Source organism: Camelina sativa, chromosome 9 (assembly GCF_000633955.1).
Source record: "Camelina sativa cultivar DH55 chromosome 9, Cs, whole genome shotgun sequence".
NCBI classification, from domain to species: domain Eukaryota; kingdom Viridiplantae; phylum Streptophyta; class Magnoliopsida; order Brassicales; family Brassicaceae; genus Camelina; species Camelina sativa.
The window spans coordinates 14,208,411-14,216,307 of record NC_025693.1 but is presented as its reverse complement, the minus strand read 5'-3'; positions in this window follow the sequence as shown (position 1 = coordinate 14,216,307).

Sequence of the window (7,897 nt, the reverse complement as noted above, 5' to 3'; positions counted from 1 at the left end):
AAACTTACCAAACTTCCGAAAACAATAGTTTTCTACGTGGAACTAAATTCACGATCATCATTCTTATTCTAGTACGATATATATATGTTACATAATAGTTGCTTTCGTGGCTTATTCATCAAAACAGCATCCACTGGCCTTAATGTGGTTATTAGTAGCTGGTTAACCTTAACCACAAAGTTGTTGTGGCAATCGGTATTGATATAGGTAGTACGAATAATTTAAATAACATATTCCCTGCAAAACTAATATTCATTTTCCTGAAATGGAGTAATCTGCATCCCATTTCATTATTTGATATCAGATTATTGATGTTTTTTTGTTCTTTATTTTACTATTAATAGTGAACAATATTATTGTTAATTATTAATGTCCGTACGGTAAGTAGCCCTTTTCTCGGCATGATTTATGCACCTAAGCCTCCTGATTTTGTTACCAACAAGTCCAATACAAAGTTACCAACAAGTCCAATATCTATACCATAACCAACTTCAAATGTTAAGATAATAAAATATGTATTAGGTTCTATAGTATTTTTTTTTTTGAATAAATGTAAAATTTATTCGAAAAAATTACAGTTTTACAACGAGTGCATCGTTCGTTAAATACGGTTCATGTTACAAAAACAGAATAAAATGGAACTGAGGAACTTAGCTCCGCAAGTGTTATCTTGATGTGAACCACTCCACCATACAGCCATCAAACTTTCCCTCTCGCTAAAGTTGGATTGAGTAGATTCGATTTCGTACCTCCTGGTCAAGCCGTCTAATTAGCTGCGCCGGTGGAAGAGAGGCTTCTTCACCATGACGTCTACCATTGCGTGTTTTAAATGCCGGTTCTATCGTGTTTTACACATACATATGTACATAGTATAGGACCTTGTGCTAGTCAGTATTTTTAATTTACAAATATAATATAGACTTTTCAACTTTGATTTACGTAACAGAAATATAAAGTTTTCGTTGTTTTGTAATATATATATATATATATATATATATATATATATTAGTATAAACTATAACAGCCAATACATAATAGTCTATGTTGATGTGTTATTTACGATTATTATTATAACAATATATTATGAACTTATATTTTAATTTTTCATAAATGTTGTGTTTTCTTTTATAACATGAATTAATATATTTACGATGATAGTCCTTGCAATACTAATTTCACGTGCACCCATGTAATCGATATCACCATAAAGAGCCTGATTATTATCAGCTTCATGCTACCCGCATTTGCATTCCCGGTCAAGCAACAGAAGAGGCCGAGAAATTCTCGTGGTTGCGGTTTGCATTACCGTGTGAGTCATGCTCAAGAAGTTAATTTCTGCCTTAAGTCGTGCCACCAATTATGAGTCAAGTTAGAATGCATAGCAAGTTCATTTTCTACTCAACCAACTTAATGTGCCCAAATACGCAACTCATGAGAGCGATTAAATAGTAAGGCATTAGGAATGCTTATAGATGATGTTACATTCTGCGTTTTTTATTCGACAACCAATAAACAAAAGGCCTATTTCAAATTTGAGTTTTTCCATTGTGCGTTTTTTATATATCATGTTTATTTAGATATAAACGATAAAAAATAAATAAATAACTTGCATGAACTGCAATCTCGACGCCTTAATCAAAGTTGATTTTGACGTAGGTTAGTCAGCCGTTTACTCGGCAGACTCAGCATGTCACCATGGTAACGATCTACCATCGATGCTTCCAAAACAATGTTGTTTAGATAGTTTAAAAAAAACGACATATCTACGACTAGAACTATTTATTTTCGGGATTAACACGATAACCAATTTTACTATAAAAATTACAAAACGCTCATATATATATATATATATATTTATATCTTATTAGTCTATCAAAGAGTCCAAACAACTGAAGATTCACCAAAGAGAAGACCTGACAAAACCCACCCTTTGATCCTTACTTGAATACCTGTGGATCAACCGCGGAGCTAGATAACAACTCATTCTTGTCCTGTTGGACGTGATCATGACCGTGTTATTCTTTTGAAAAAGATCATCACAACTGACATCCCAACTGCAAGCTTAACCTTTTTCATAGACGTACGTGTACCAAGTGATGTGAGTTAACTCAGTTCTCGCCTTAATGGTCGATGTACTATCCTATACCTTACTTTCATCACAAACTCATCAAAAACATTCCCCCTTTAAGATTAAGAGAAAAATTCAGTTCTCTTGTGGATCCAAAAATATGTCCCAAACTAGCAAGTTACAAGTTCCACATCTTATATAATCTTATATAATAAGACAAGGTTTTTCTCAACTTTTGTTAAAGAGATGACACTTGGCTTACTATTTATCTGACACCTGTATTTTTTTTGTTTGGACCTAATCAACTATAGTTTGGACCTAATTAACTACAGACCCATAAAACCAAAAAAAAAAAAAAACATCAACATTTCTTTCCTCCTTTTTTAATCAGAAACATATGCAGCCTCCAAAAATCTAGAGCCACCTTATATCAGTGTGTGGTTGGTTTATCTCGGAACTAAACCAACATTAAATTAAATTTACAAGTTTGAATTCTTGGGTTTAATTTCTAGGTTTGAATCTTATATAATTTTTACAGGCACAAGCGGAGTCAAATTTAAGTAAGATGGTGGGATGATATTATTTAAGTAAATTAGTTTAACTTTTTAAATAATTGTTTATATAAAATTAAAATTTTGAGCTTACTTTCTAGATTATTACGTAAGATTGTGAGATGTTTTAATCTAATTCTATAATTATTTTATTCGGTTCACACTTATTATTTCAAACGTCATGGTATTTTTGAATTATATAAAATTTATAAATTTTCATATTAGGAATTTCAGAATAAATTATGAACATAATTAGTTATGTTTTGATTTGAAATAATACCATCATTTTATGCATTGCCTTATATCTACCCACTATTTTCCTCAATTTTCATTTTTGTTTATATTACTTCTCATTTTTAACTTATTATTTTTAAACACTTGCAAATTTATGATCATTAATATTTGATCTCAATCCCTTCTCTCTTTTAAAGGCTCAAACATTATGTAAAGTTTGGTTTTCTAAAAAAAACCTATTACCATACAAACACATCCTCTTTCAGATTATTGTGAAAACTAAAACATTTACTTTCTATTCTATCCTCAATTCAATTTCCAACGAACAGCAAAACACTGGTAACAATAGTATCGTTGTTCGGATCATCCATTATTGGGAAGTTTCTAACTTTAGAAGATAATAATCTTACTAAGTCTTGAATAATTTTTCCAAAAATGTAAATTATTTTTACTATTATTCATCTTTTGATGATTTATGCAATCATTTTAAAATATTTATAAAAGAAAATAAATAATTGTATGTGTATTTGATTTTAAAAGAATTTTAATATATAATGATTATTGGCGTTAGATTCTTAGAGTAAGAGTTGAAATAAACATTACTATATTATTTAATACTAAAGTAAAATTTTGTTTTGGTAAGCTCCAAAACATTGTCATTTGATGCTCTCTTCTTTGACAAGTGTCAATTTGTTTCTTTAAATTTTTAGTGTAACAAATCTATTCAATTGAATTTACATAATAAATTTTTCTCTTAACAAATAATTTGATGATTAAATAGTTTAAGGATATAAGATTATAATATATATATTTGGGTTGTATAAAATAATGTCGAGTAATAATTGGCTGTTTCATTTCCACACTTTAATATAAATAATTCACATGATCTTGATATTACATTATTTTATTTTATTTATAATCTATTTACACAAGACCAATGGTAAGTCCTTAATGCACAAGGCACCATCACACCATGGATTGAGTTTCGCTCCATACGAATATAGAGATTTGGCTAATGGGCTGGTCTGTTGTGGCCAAATGGTTGACAAAAAAAATAAAAAAATAAACTAAAGTATATTTTAATATATAATTTTTAAATAGCTAAATGAGAATTGTATATATTTTTTGTGATAAAGAGATAACGGTATATATTTCTGTTTAAAGAGAGAAGTGAATATATATTTAAATTCATGATTTGATTAGCTAAGACCGCCCTTTCATAGGTCTATATTTATAATATATAACTCTTGAATATATATTTAAAAAAATAGACAATTTTAGTTATTAATTCACAATATTGTATTTTTATAAAACTGACACATTTTTTTTATTAACTTTCCTATTCTATCTCATCAATCCCATATTTTGTACTAACTCTCATTTTTGTAACTTTCATAATATTTATAGTAATGCAATGAATGATTAATAATAACATTTAGAAATATTACATATATAAGAAAATATATTAATATGTAATGATTGCATATCTATAACTCTTACATAGTTTACATAGTTTATGTGGCTCCTATAACAATGAAATACTCTCTCTATTTTAATTTAGTTGTCGTTGTAGGTTTTCAATAAAAATGTTTAGTTAATATTCCAGTTTATCCATGCTGTTTAAAGTTTTGACCAATGAAATATTTATAAAATATATCAATTCAAGGTAAAACAGAAAATTTAATAGTTTAATGACAAGTAAAAAACCGGAAGAAGTATAAATTACATTTAACTAATAAATAGAAATTGATATAAAAAATTAGTGTATTTATTATCCAATTAAATAATAAATTTTCTATACTATATGCGGCTTAATTACAATTTTCCTTATTAATAGAAAGATACACATTTTACTAACCTTCATACTATATCTCAAATCTCACATAATATTTTTATTTACTTAGTATTGTCTTAACTAACAATCTCCAAAATCACAAAAAAATATCCAAAAACAATGAAAACTAAATCCGTGCGTAGCACGGAGTGACTACTAGTTAATATATATGCTTAAAGTTTTTTTGAAGGTAATACTATTACCATAAATTTCACAATATTTTCATAATCTAGTTTTGCATTTTTCAAATCAAAGATAATCAATTCAAGTCATACTAAAACTCTTTTTACTCACTTTCACTTTGTATTATATATATTTCATATATATGCTTAAAGTATTGCTACAGCGCTGTAACAATACTCGTGATGACTATCCTGCTATAAAGACACGATCACAAGGTACTATTTTTTTTGTCATGTAAGCTCTACTACTCTGGATTGGTTTTCTATTTTGGAAAACTGTCAGTTTTTAGCTTGAATGGAAGAATTTTTTTTGCTGTAAAAGAAAAAATTAAGTAAATATAGTTCATGCAGTTTTCACAACGAGTAATTCCAGAGACGAATATACAACAATCAATCAATTTTTTACACGCATGTACCACAAAATATATAATAAACGATTTGTATAATATATGCTCACAATTAGCCAGCTGATGATTTTTTAATTTTGGATCTAATTCATACATAGTATAAAATTTCAACAGTTAAGTTTGGTCTTCGATCGACCACTAGATCAAAGAAATTTCAACAAATCAATAATCTAGTTTGATTTATTTATGTTTGTATTTTCTATTTTCTATTCTTTAATTTATTTTTTCTTTGTTTATATTTCAACAAAGAAATATGAAAGTTTGACTATTTTTGACGTTGTAGTTTATTTGACCTAGCTTATACAGATTTCCTAATTGTTGAAATCTGTTAACGATTTTAAGATCCATTTTCTAAAATTGTGTGTATTAATTCACTTCCAGAATCTTTTAAACTATTTAGAGTTGAAAATAATTGATAAACTATTATTAGATCCTAGAAAAAACATATGAAGCTACATTAGATTGATCTAGTTTCTTATCCCATGCATGTGACCCCCGATAGGAAATTGACCAAACATGTTTCATCTTCGGCTTTATCCTAATTAAAACGAAAAATAAAAGAAAAAGAGAAACCGATGTATTATAACAAAAGATAATGTCATTTTTATATAGGCCGCAAAAAAAGGTGACATATTTTCTTATATGAAAATGTCATTTGTTCATTGTACTTTATTCATATTTTCTTATATGAAAATGTCATTTGTTCATTGTACTTTATTTATATAGATACGTTCTCATTCTTCTTCTTTATTATTATTATTATTATTACATTTTTATATTCTGGTTCGAACCGACAGTTTATTTAACGATAGGTTCGATTATCTTACTACATAAAATAAAAACTTTTAATAAATATTTTGGCTATCTACATAATTTTAGCGAATTAAGACGCTTTGGCCAAAATGTATAGCATTGAAAACTCTGTTATTAATTATTTATTTAAGATCATAATATATTATATTTAGATAGCAAACACTTATTTTTAATAGTAGTTGACAGCCTAAGTTAAATATTATTTATAATTAAATTTCATAATATTCATATGTATTAAGAATTTTGAACTTTCTTTCATAGTGCAAGTACGCATATGCATAATACAAAAGAGGGTTATAACAATACAGTAGAATCTCTATAAATTAATACTCTTTAAATTAATAATCGCTATAAATTAATAAATTCTTTCGATCTCAAGTTGGGCTGGTGTAAAAAATAACACATTTCGATAAAATAATAAGATAATAATTTTTTTTAAAATCCTATGTAAAAATATGGTCCCATCAATATCATAAATTAATAATCAAATAAACTAATATATATATATATATAGATATATTTAAGAAAATCTTGTGAGATATGACTCTAGTGTTGTTTGCCTATTCTTGAATTTGTATTTTTGTTGGAGCTCATCTCTAATTTTTTTCATTGTTGTCTTCTCAAATCCAAAAATTGTGGAGAGTTTTAGATGCGATAATTGCTTCTTTAGTAACTGGTTCTAAAAGTACAACAATATTTTCTTCCATGTCATCATTACCTTGAATGATAGTAGTAGCAATTTCTTATAAACTCTAAACTTCTAACATTTATCATTTTTACCTAAATATCTAGTCAACAATTGACATTCATCCTATTATGATAGCCAAAATTATATATTAAGTAAATTCTTTAAAAATGTGAATGATAACAAAAGTAACTAATTTTATAATAATTTTTTTTCAAAATTATGAAAATAAGAAAATCTCTTCATAAATTAATAAAATATTAATTTACCGATAAATTAATAATTATTAATTTATCGGTAAATTAAAACCTCTATAAATTAATAAAATTACATAGTCCCAACCTTATTAATTTATAGAGGTTTTACTGTATTAAAAACGTAGTAATGTTAGAAACACATTTTGGAATATTAGTGGAAACAAACTCTATATATCATCACTACGTTGCCTTTTGTTAAGAATCATTGCCACATGGTATCAACGAAAGTATGTTGTCAGTACAATACAGTTATATATATATATATATTTTTTTTTTTTTTTTTCTTTTTTTATCATACAACATTTTACTTTAAAAAATAAACTCATGTATAGCACCGATTACCTTCTAGTATATCCATCTATATATACATTTTTGGAGACATTTATAAAATAAATCTTGAAGTTGACACTTATTTACAGTGATGCCATTGGTATTAAATAATTTACTTAATAAACAAATTAATTCTACCTATATTATATTTTTTTATAAAAACTAAATGTTTTAAAAAGTAACAAACATAATTGCAAATGTATACAGATTTTATTTCCTTATTTTATAAGGAAGTGAATGAAGAGGTTCATCCCTAAAAATTTGAAAAATTGATTTGATAAAAAGTGACTTTTAACATCACATACTATATTTTACTTTCACGGGTATCGTATGATGAGTTTTTGCGGACTAAAAATATTTGAATATGTTGCGTGATCTGCCTAGCATGGCGGGTTTGAACTATAGAACCAACACTAAAACTATTAGTTTATTTCATATACTATAGACTAGGGAGGTACCCGCGCTTTAAGCGCGGTAATAAGATTTTAGCAACAACAGTTTTGTTACTTCATGATATGTTATTTTCTGATTTAACA